Genomic DNA, 12858 nt, shown 5'->3' on the forward strand with positions numbered 1-12858 from the left:
AAGAGGAGAGAGGAAAAGAGGGAGGGAGGAATGAAGGAAGCTTATGGAGGTGGATGAAGAAACAGGAGAATACCGACTAATTGAAACTGGGGTTTGGAAGGATTCAAAGAGGCACTTAGAGAAAAATGATTAGAAAGGGAGAGATGGTAAGAGCATAGAAAAATAAGAGATGAAGGTGGAGATGATGATTAGATAGATAGATAGATAGATAGATAGATAGATAGATAGATAGATAGATAGATAGATAGATAGATAGATAGATAGATAGATAGATAGATAGATAGATAGATAGATAGATAGATAGATAGATAGATAGATAGATAGATAGATAGATAGATAGATAGATAGATAGATAGATAGATAGATAGATAGATAGATAGATAGATAGATAGATAGATAGATAGATAGATGGTAGCTCTACAATGTTCTTTTTACAGAACTGTATGTATGTATGATACTGCATGAAAAAAAACTACTGTGTCTTTTTCTTCTAATGTAATTTGACTCAGGCAGCCACTTACTGTGCAATTGTTGCCGGTGAGTTATTGTAATTACAATGATAAACCTTTAATATAGTAGATAATCATCTTATTGACAATATACACAAACATTTATGTGACTTCTGTGCCTAATCACTGTTCTCCTGCCTAACCAACCCTAATGGATGCTTTAATTGCTCATTGACAGATAATTATATGGACGTGTCTTGGCACAGGCGGACAAATTAAAATGAAGAATCCCTGAAAAATGTGCGCATGACAATAGACGCTGTGGTTCATTAATTGCTGTAAATGGTGATGAAGCAGGTTTCTCATCACAAAGTAAGTCTGATTAACATGATTTACACAGAGAACCAAGGAGGTTACTGTTTATTAGGAGTGTTTTAATTTAAATAAACTACAAAAACGTGGAAATTATATAATTATGGAGTGTTGTGATTTTGTGCTTTTCATGTATTTTCAACTTCATATTCCCATTTAATAAGGGAATGATAATGCTTCAAATGAATCATTGATACCTAATACAAAACAGTCTAATGATAGAAATGAACTTGTAAAACATGGGATTAGATAGTTCATTATATTAGCCCACAAATTTAAATATACTTTTTGCTTTATACTGTTGAAAAGAAAAAACAATGGTGAAAAAGGATAAATCTTAGTTGTGCAGAGATTTAAGCAGAAATATTTTTTTAACAATAGGTCACAATAAGGTAGTGTAGAATAACATTTTGTTTTGGGTCTTTTGTCACTGAAGTTATCAAAAAATTTGAAACTGGCTAGATATTAAATATAATTGTAACATATATAACTATCATAACAGGGCAGTGAATCTTATTTCCATGAAAACATCCCTATAGACAAACAGCAATATCCTGTTGTGTTCTGTTTTTTAAAAATATAGTTAATTTAATCTGATTGTTATGAGATTCCAAGACTTTGTCCACAAAGAGTATGTGAACATAAAAACTCAATTTTAATAATTTTCATTAAACGGTGTTAAGTGTTTTATTTAACATTTATACACTTGTGGTGTTCCTAGTGGGTGAAATTACAATTATTACTCATTTCAGCCCATTCATCCGATGACTACACTTCCTTTCCCAGGATTGCACATACATGTATGTTTGAATACACACACACACACACACACACACACACACACACACACACACACACACACACACACACACACACACACACACACAACACACACACACACACTCTCTCTCTCCTCTTGGCCTCCATAGCAACCGCCACAGGACCCCTTCCCCAGTTGAGTTCTTCCCCCACAGGAACCACTCCTGTTAGCAACAACCAAACAATATACTGTACGTGAGGATCTTGAACGTAGCTGGGGAAAGCCATTGGTCGTGCACCTCAGTCTTCAATTACCATCCTCCGAGGATAACTGAGAGTCTAGGAAAGATGCCAGAGACAGAGGAGACAGAAGGAAGAGGTGAAATATGTGAGCCAAGAGATGTCAAAACCCGCATTGTGTGCCATTAATGCAGTATTATCGTTGCACACGCTACAATCACCATGTGTTGTCCAATATGTGTATGAGAACACACCAATTTAAATATTTATTATTTCTATATTATTTTGTGCTGCTAACTGGAAGTTAGCTGTTTTCAGATATTCATTTTGTAATATGGTCTATTTTTTATGTATTGTTTTGGCCTTAGTCCTTTCACACATTCACATTGTCACATTCACACCTACCTGTAATTTGTTTCTAATTTACCTAATGTTGGTCTTCAGACTGGGGGAGTAAAGTGGAGCATCCGGGGAAATTAAGATGCTACATGTCGACTCCAAGATTCCCAAAATAACTTGGACAGGACCGATACCTGAGATGTTTGAGTTACCTACTTTGCCCTGGTCCCCGCTTTATAAGCCCAATGCTTCCTACTGACTTGGAAACAAATCTTAACTCATGGTGATGATGCAATTCAAAATATCTTATTCAAAGGAACCGACCAAAACAAATTGTTGATATATAAGCTTTTTCTCGCAGAGTGTTAAATGTATAAAAAAGACAATTAAGGCAATTCATGACCAGTTATGACCTGGACTATTTCTTTATAGGCAATCGTCTATGGCTCCTGACCTGCTGGGAGAGCAGACCGTATATAAAGACAGACGAACGCTGCCATTTTGCACTAATGACGCCATTTGGAGCATTATCCATCAGTGGATGGAGCCACGGTAACGATGTCCCCCCAAGACACACACTTGACCTATGCTGAGTCAGTCTCAGCTGTCAATCATGATGTTTCTCCCCACAAATTAAAACCAAACTTAAACACAAAAAGATAACACTTGAACAAACATCAGTGTAAAAAGAACTAACTATGGTGACAGAAACCCCTTTAAGAAAATGTTACTGCCCATCCATTTTCAAGGTGAAGGCAAGGTTTATGATCTATAGCAGTCAGCCACCAGGGGGCGATCAAAACACTTCACCTCTTTTTGTAGCTGTCATGTCGTCCAGCTTTATCTACAGTTTTTGACCACTGGTTTCCGAGCATGAGACCCCGTGGCTGATTTTTGTTTTTGCTCTTCAGTTTTTGTACAGATTAAAAACAACATATGATGTGTAAATGATTGGCGTTGATGTGTTTATGTTTTCACTGCAAAGAGCAAGACTACTTGTTTCTTTCTTTATCAGGTCAGTTTGATAGCTTCATATTTTTTCACACAGACCTGAGAGTGGGATCAATCTTCACATCGAAATCTTAAAAAGAAAGATTTTTGTTTCTTGTTATTTCTCTAGGTCCTGTTTATAACTGAATCAGTATATTGTGATTTAGAATTTGCAATGAGTATATAGAGTCTGTGTATATGTACTGCACCCCCCCCCCCTCATATGAGCTATGAGCTACACTGTTTCTCTCAGACAGCTCTCCTTTGAATTAGACCAGCCATGTATTCTAACTAACTGTTTGGACTTTAAAGAAAATCTCTCTCAGCTCTGAGAGAGGGGGGGGGGGGGGGGATGGAGCCCATTTCACCGTTCGGATCAAGTGCATTCAGCAGTGTAGGCAATTCAAAAATCAAGAGTGTGTCTTCTGCCCTGTTTGTTCTGGGAAATAATGCAGCCGCTCAGAAACGCTTGTTTGTGTCAGCTTCTTAGAAAACGCTTTGGTCGAGCCACTCTTTTATGACTACATTTGTGTTTAGCTGCATGTGTCCTTCATCCCATGATCTTTCCCCCCTGCTGGGAGAGCTCTCTCTCTCACACACCCATACACACACGCACGCACGCGCGCACACACACACACACACACTCAGGTGTGCACAAGAAAAGCACACACACACTGAAACACACGATTGTTGACCGGTGCACACTCTTTCTCTGTCAATCTTTCACACACAAAAAAACAAGTCAGGTCTCCATGACTTCAGGGGACATTACAGTGATTTACATTAATGTCCTGTAGACTTACTCTCACTCTAACCAAAGTTATTACTAACCCTAACCCTAACCCTAATCGTAATTGTAATTCTTATCCTTATCCTTATCCTAAGCCTAACCTTAACCTCAATCTAACCCTCACCTTAGTGTTAAACTAAACATAACCAAACCAAAACATAACTTAAACTAAACCCAACCCTAAAGCATGTCTTCACCTTTAAAAACATTTTTTAGGTTTAGGGGGACTTGGGGTTGTTGTCCCCATAAGGACGACGAGTCCCTGTAAAGTCAAACAGATTTAGGTCCCCACAATATGTGAAATACCTGCACCACACACACACACACACACACACACACACACACACAAACACACGCACACAGAGAGACTCAGAGACACGCACACACACACACACACACAAAGATTCCCAGGAGCCCAGGCAGGGGGTCTGGCTTGGACATAGATGGACACATGCTGGGATGAGAGCGGGAGAGTGTGATTCACAGGTCTCTCTCTCTCTCTCTCTCTCTCTCTCTCTCTCTCTCTCTCTCTCTCTCTCTCTCTCTCTCTCTCTCTCTCTCTCATTCTGTCTTTCTCTCATCACTTCCTCCTCACTTCTTCTTCTCACCGCTTTGTTTACCCCCCCAGTGTCTTGAGTGTTCCAAATGTATTCTGCACACAATCACATCCGACAACTGCTCCTGAACCTGTAGAAGCAATTAGATACTTGCTGTTGAAAGTTGGCGATTTTTTGCTCTCTCTCATAGAACCACGTGTTTTCTGTCTTGATCCCACACCCCTCCCTCGCTCCCTCCCTTCTTTCTTTCTTTCTGTCCTTTTTTCACGCAGCTAGCTGGGTACCAAACTCCTCATTACTCTAATTTGGAGAGCATGCCGCTCCCCTAATGGCCTCGGGGGCCCAAAGAATATCAAGTGTTTCTTAATTCTTTAATTCTATTCCAGCTTTACATATGTGCCATCCCTCCCTCAGACCTTCTGTCCATCTTTGCTTCAATTCAGATCCCATTTAGTGCCCCTCCAGGCACAGCCACAAAAAGATATATTTTTTTATCCCATTTTTTCGAGTGTAGGGAAAGGATGTGGATTTTAAAAGCATATCAAAGCACCATGTCAGCTCTTTTTATTTCATGCCGTCCGTTGTTCCAGGCATCCAAGTGTTTACATGTTCTGCTGCTGTTGATGCTCGACTGAATGTGTGTACTTATTCAACCCTATCATTTGCTGAATTAGACAAATCTCCATGGTGACTGAGGCAGCAGAGAGCGCGTGGATGGTCCTTGAGTGTGCATTAGGACCTTCTTGCGACAAGGGAGGGGGGGTGGGGTCGCCTCTGTAAATCAAACTGTGCATCAGGCCTGTTTCAAGGGCCAGAACAGGTTTCATTACATTGCATCTGTATATGAGCTCCACCGAGTACCGACTGAATGCCCAATTATTGAGTGCATATGGAAATCTAAATATAAAACTGTTAGATGAGCTTCAGTGAACGAGAAAGCTATTTTGAAGGAGTTACGGTGGCCCTGAGAGCTCAGTGCGCCGCATCTTAAGACGATACGCATTCAAATGGCCACAAGCAAACGAGAGTGGAAGTCAGCAGAGCACATGCATCCAAGCCAAGCCCCGTCAGTCGCCTTCTGAAACCACAATCTGCTAGTTCCAGATTTTCATTTGGATCCACAGCACACACACGTAGAGAGTGCTTCCTCAAAATGCCAAATTTATTTTTCCATCAGGATCAAAATCCCAACAGGTTGTCAGCAAAATCCAGTCAGTAATTTTTTTAACCTTACTGACAAAAGACAACCAAAGCAACAGACAGATAGATAGATAGATAGAATCCTTTATTAGTCCCACAGTGGGGAAATTTGAGCAACAGACAATTTGTTAATTGTAAAATATCTTTAATTAATAAATGAATATCGGACCATGACAGACGGCCAGTGTGTTTGTGTGGGAGAGACAGAGACACACAGAGCACCGTCCTCCTGTTCTTTTCGATGCCTTTGGATTTTAACTTTTTAAAATATTCTGTGGATCATGCATTTAGTTAGCAGCACTGTAGGATGCTCACCTGCACACACACAGTCTCCATCTGCACACATAGCACTCTGGGAGAATTGACAGGTTATTAAGGAGGATTCATTTTGGTTTAAAGCAGATGGTACCCCCCCCCCCCCCCCCATTCCCCTACAAATCACCCACTAATTGTGATGCTTTCTGATAAAATAGTTTTAGTAATTCCTCCTCTCATCTAATGATTTTGGATAATTTCTCCTAACTAAGAGCCATCTCTTCATGCTCACACCTGTTGAACAGAGCCACCAAATTAACATTCCTCATGACCTCTGGTTTGCTGACAATGTGCACGGCAAGTTTTTTTAGTGCTTAAAAATACGCAGCAGTGATGACATTGTCAGTTTTAATTGGTGCAATGAAGCCATTGGGAACCTGGTGGACGCGCTGAACCGGTGCTTTGCTGAGATGTTAAGTTACCAATTGTATTTATACATTTTTTGATTGCTTTAATCTCTTTAAAAAAAAATCTTAGGTTGTTTAAAGTTGTTGCAAGGTTTTTCCTAAAATAGTGAAGAGCTAACCTGATAATGTGAGAAAGTTAAATTAATTTGATCGCGACAAGGAAATAATAAATAAGTCTAAGTTTGTGAAACAGTCCCCTGGGAACATCGTCCGGTTTATTCAATACAGTAAATGGTGTTAGAGTTAGACAAACAGTTTTAAAGCAAATACATACAGTTAATAACAGGAAATGGTTAGAAGATATTCAGCTCTAGACATAAGACATACAATACAAACAGTAGTTGTTTGTCTCACAAATTTCCCGTCCTCCTGTGTCGTGCTGCCTCTTCTCAGCTCTGTCCACACCCTCAACTTCCCCCTCGCCTCCTTCGTTCATCCATGTTGCATCCTTTCTAATTTCCTCCTTCCCATTCTTCATTCTGCTCCACATTCCCCTTTCACTCATCCACTTTTAGGCTCATCAAATTGGATTTCAGACTGAGAGGCATCTTGCTTTTCTTCAGTAACAGATGATTGAATTGAGTAGCATGAAAGCCGAGGGATTCATCATGAAATGCATCATTGGGGGGTTGACGGTGATGAGAGAGCAGCAAATTAAATGTAGAGACTGTAAAGTTACATCTGTGTTTAGTAATCAGTGATTTGCAGAGTATTAATCTACTACAACAGACAGCGATGATGCATGATGTTTATATTTTAGTCCAAGCTGGTACAAACCGACGCTGAACATGTGTTTAAACCTACCAGGCAGAAACTGGTAGGTTTCGAGCTGATTTAAAGTAAACAGGAGCCGAAGGAATAAAAATGCTTAACCATTGTTGGTCGTTTTGAACCTGAATAAATGATTCACTAGATACAAGATTTAAATATGTTGACATTATGGGGAACTCAATCAAATACAATTAGTCAGCGCTGGTGTCAATAGAAAAACAAACATGGTTCGAGGGTAAGACATTTGCAAGAGTGTGATAATGCATTCTAATGGAGCAGCAACAGTCAGTAGCCAGCTGGACCATTTCTGATCAGGTCCATTAATAAGACATGATAATGTCCCCATGGACATCCAGGACTTGTTTGTCGTGTGTGTGTGAGTGTGCATAAATGAATGACTAATTTTGATTGTTGGTATAATTTTTTTACAGGCAACATGACCCTGCTCCTCCCTAAATGCAACAGCTTATTAAGTTGTGTGTGTATGTGTACATCAGTGTGGCTGCACATAAGGACCAGTTTGAGTTTCCGACCATTGGAGATGTTTGTGATTCCCCACTTTCTGAGGCCGGCTTCAGGGTTAAGACTTTGTGTTAAGGTATATTGGAGTAAGGCATTTATTGCATTATATCAATGAATGGGAAGTATGTCAATGATACATGATATAATATGATAGGAAAGTTGTGTGTGTCTTTGGCTGTGCAAACCTAGGCTTGGTCAAATAAAGAGAGATGTTGGCCAGTCCTCACTTTCTGATGCCTCCAAGGGCCTGACTGGGTTTAAGGGTTCTGGTCAGAGTTAAGTTTAGGTTGTGATGTGTCTGTTGTTGTGAGGGTTAATGTTCATCCTCAAACAAACAAACCTCTCAGTGAAACACTAACCTTTCTTCCTGTATAGAATCTCAACCATTCACAGGGACAGCGTGGGGGTTGACGTCTGATTGACCGACTCAATGTTGTGCAATGCGTGTGTCCCTGAGTTCAAGGAGCCACGTTGACCTGACCAGAACATGCGTTTGATACACTGACAGTCATTTTAAGTCCTCCGTGCCCGTCTCCAGCCCGCGTATTCTCTTAATATTAAGCAGGGGAACAGAACAAGGCACCGTGATGTTCAAGAGGTGTAAAGGAGCAGCTAAAGCACTCTGCACAGCTTGTCAAATTACCTTCCTAATGGCCAGATTGTCACACCGCCTCATCTGTGTGGAGAAAGAAAGGCCGAGTAGGGGGGGGGTGAACCATTCTCTTCCTTGTCACAGCAAAATCACTCATTCATCTCTTTATATGCTACTTTTCCTTCAAGTCCTGCTTCTCAAGTACATTCTGCTTGTATTCAAATGGTAGTAATGACTTGCCAGCGACTTAGAGTAGGATGAAGAGAGAGGCCAGATGTATTGTGGGCCTGTCAATCGTTTGTCTGCACTCTTTCAGAGTTACCTCCCCGAGCATTAATAGGCTCTCCCATTAAGTCGAGTTAATCATCATTCACCTGACCTGAGTCATCAGCAGGAGGTCAGACACAAGATTAATTGATTCTCCTTAATTGCAAGATTTCATCATTATGGTCTTTTTTATATCTCACACTTCATATTCATAGCTTTATTTCTGGATTTTCCATCACAGGAGGAGTAATTGTGTTCAACATTATATCGACGGGTACAGAATATTGCATCCCAAATATGTTTTATTTGTATGTCTAATGTCTAATGTCCAATGAATATGTCTGAAAATCCATCACCCTTAACTTATTACAAAGGTCTATTGTTTGTGTTTTACAATTGTACACAAGAAATGTAACGTGGAAATGTGATCAAAATATCATGGATACGAACGCTGCCATCTTCTGCGTATAGTAGCGATCAGGGAATGGGGCTGCGGTAGCAAGGTCCTGTCTACAAACATGTTCAACCAGTCATGAGTTGGTCTTTAGGTAATTAAAACCAAACTTTCCAGAAAACTAACACTTACACATTCGTCAGTGTGATAAGAACCACTTCAAATTCAAATTAATGTGTATTTTGACCGTTTCCCATCAAGTAACAAGGAGGATGCATGATTTATGATCTGTACTGCAGCCAACCACCAGGTAGTAATCAGGACTCTTATACTTTTGGGGAGCTGTCATGTCTGTAATCAACTCGCTCAACAACTACTCTTAGCTCAGACAGGAAGATCCATTAAATCTGCAGAGGCAGGAAGTAATATAATATAATAGTAATATATTTCCTCATACATATTCAGGGTACTTTGAGTATTATTTATTTTACGCTACCTGTATTCCTTAATGCAGTCCATTCATTTATACTTTTGCTCTACAACATTTATTTATTTTGGTTAGTCACTATTGCATATTCAAACTATTAATAAAAACCTAATTGGCATATTGATTAGTTATTGTAGATGAACCTGCCCAGCAGTAACAAGAGTGATGCCTATACATAATTCATCGGAAGTTATAATTCAATTATGTTATAATAATAATAATTCTGCATAATGAGAACTTTTACTTTTGTACATTTAGTAGATGATTTTGCAAATACTTATGTTCTATATCTTGAGCAAAAATAATGAAAGCTTTTACAATGGTTTTGTTCACTTTGTTTCTCTTTGGACAATAATTTTGTACCTTTTTCTTGTGTATGTGTGTGTGTGTGTGTGTGTGTGTTTGTGTGCAAGTGGTCTTTACTTTAACTTTGCATTACATTGCTTTTACTACTTTATGTCAGCAGTTTTTATAACATATAATAAAAACATGGCCACATGATTATAATTCCACAAAACCAACTGGTTTTGAGGTTATGCTGATAATGTTATCATAACAATATTCAAATAATGAATCTTACATCTGCCTTACCTATTTATCAATCAATCAATCAATCAAATTTTATTTGTATAGCCCATATTCACAAATCACAATTCGTCTCATAGGGCTTTAACATGGCGAGACATCCTCTGTCCTTAACCCTCAACAAGAGTAAGGAGAAACTACTAAAAACCCTTTTAACAAGTAAAAATACGTAGAAACCTCAGAGAGAGCCACATTACCTATTGTAAATTTATATGTTGACATGTTAATGGTCTATAACATACGGTACCCATGCCTCAAAAACTTTTGTCAGTTGAGATTGAAAACCTTCATGAGTGCAAAATGGGTCCTGTCTTCATTGCTTTTCAGACCACAATAATCATGCCCCCATCCATCCAGATGAACCAAAACAAAGTATGAAAGTACTTTATTGTTACCTAAGTCCAATTTCCTCATAATTTTCTATTCCTTTAATGACTCACATTCTCAAGCCTCGGCAAGCGCACAGGAGCGCACACAGACACACACACAAAGAGGTATGTTTTTGCCATGAAGAGAAACCATTTGCTCATTTTGATGGAGGCCTAAAAGAGAGGTTGAGCTGTCTAAGTGGATTTTTCATTACTAAATATAATAGGGCAAAGAAAATTACAGCTGCTGCAGCAGGAGTATTAGGATTGCTCATGTACTTTTTACGTTGATATTTGGAATGACCAAAGAGGTACAGTGCAGCTGTATAAGAGCATTAGAGAAATTAGCACAGTGCTCTCTCTCCCATGTGTGCGCTCTGTCCCTTCTGTCTCAGTGTCAGCCTCCACTCGCCTGCTATCTGCAATTTCGAAAGGTACATCCAAACCTACGGGGGGAATGAAAAATCGTATTTTTATCCCCTGCTACAGCTCCAGACTGAGACAGAAGTGGAACACTAACATAATCGAGGAAATAATATTGCAAATGGAAAGCTATTAGGGCGGTCGAGCACTTTCTCATGCTGCTTCTGAAATATGTAATTTATTATGTGCCACTGCATGACAAACTCAGACTCAAAGATTGTAATTTCCTCACAATGCACTCCAATGAACGCCGGACCCAACGTGCACATGTCGAACATTTAGGAGGAAATAATGAAGGTCATAAGCTTCAGATAAAGTTTTCATAAAAAATCTCTGAGGAAAGAACTCCTACTGTAAATGTTCGGCTTGTGTCCTTAGTATTCGTTTTGTCTTCACACTTCGGGCCCGTGTGATTTACTGCCTGGAACTTAAACACAAAATTTGAATATACATGTACATAAATGCAGGATATATATGTTGTATACAGGGGCAGACATAGTAGGCCTGTAAGTCTTCAAGCCACACGGTAAAGGCCCATTTAAATTTGTTATAACATATTATATTGTTGGATGATTTTATTATTGATAACATGTCACAGTTAAGACGCATTTGAATTTTGTTTCCTGTTTAAGGTGGGGTTAATTTTTACTTAATAACAAAATACATCATTGTATAATACTCAGAATCTGCAAAGTAAATAGTAACTAAAAGTCAAATTTTCCCCTGTGAAATGAAGTGGAAGTAAAAGTCAGCAATAAATGGAAATATTCTCCCTTGAGTAGCATTTTATCTGACATTTCATCTTTAAATATATTGTTTTCTTTGCTCTTCCACCCATTGATCTTGTCAGTGTCTCCTGTGTGGTGATGGTGATCAACCCTCGATGAGACCACAAGGTTTTATAGTCGCTGTTTTTAAGATTATGCTCTTATCACATGACCATCATCCCCATTTTTTGGTTTCTGAGCAATTAATGACTCCATATGGAGGCTTAGAAGTCAAGCATTAAAGATCCTGCTTGACCATGACAACAACGGTAGAGTAAAAGTTGTTGTGGAGTTTTTTCTTCATCAGCAAATAAATACTTTTCTTTTACTTTAAATCAACTACCCCCACCAAGGATATTTTCATAGCCATTTCTCTGTTTGTTAGCAGGTTTACATTAAAACTACTGAACCGATTTTCTTGAAACTTGGTGGAAGGATGGGACAAGGGCTGAGGAAGTTTTTTTTTGCATTGATAAGGTTAAAGGGTCCAGGATTTCTCTAATCTCTTTATTTAATACAGTGAGACAAGACCTTTTTTTCACATTTTCAATGGTCTCCCAGGAAATACGACTCTCGATGAAAAAAATCTGGTATATTTAGGGGACTGATATCTATAAATGTGTGCAGCTTGATTTTTTAGGGACTGTTGGGTGGAGCTATGTGCTCTACTGAGTGACAACCTTGTGTTCACTTTAATAGGCATATATCATAGAGTTGTATTTAATATTCTTGAATACATTAATCTAATTATCTCCCTTACTGTCCGAATATCAACATGAAATCTAAGTAAAAAAAGCTTTAGCAAGTGTATTTTGTTATAATTCTAGTCACAGTGAGCTGGACACTCACCATATAGCTACACCTGTCAGTCTCAGTATAGCTGCAATGCATATGTACTGCATATAGGGAGGTTGGACTGCAGCATCACTTCACGCTGAGAGCGCACTCCCACTTATTTCATTTACTCTATCGCCCATTGCTTATTCAAATTGAACCCCTCTTACAGGCTGCCCCCCTCCCCCCCTCCATTTCATCCAGCCCCATTAGCACATAATAGCCTATCGACATTCATAGCAGGGTCCTGATTTAGATGTTCAATCTGATTATACCTTAATCAAATGAGACCGGCTACCTGAATAGAATTGCGCACAGTGGCAAGACAATAACATACATGTGCAAGGGCACACGTTCACCCCAGCATACATGTCCCACGGTACCTTTATTAGCCTGCGTTCTGCTCTTTATCACACTGTGGTACGAGACT

This window comes from Limanda limanda, chromosome 5 (genome assembly GCF_963576545.1).
Source record: "Limanda limanda chromosome 5, fLimLim1.1, whole genome shotgun sequence".
Lineage (NCBI taxonomy): Eukaryota > Metazoa > Chordata > Actinopteri > Pleuronectiformes > Pleuronectidae > Limanda > Limanda limanda.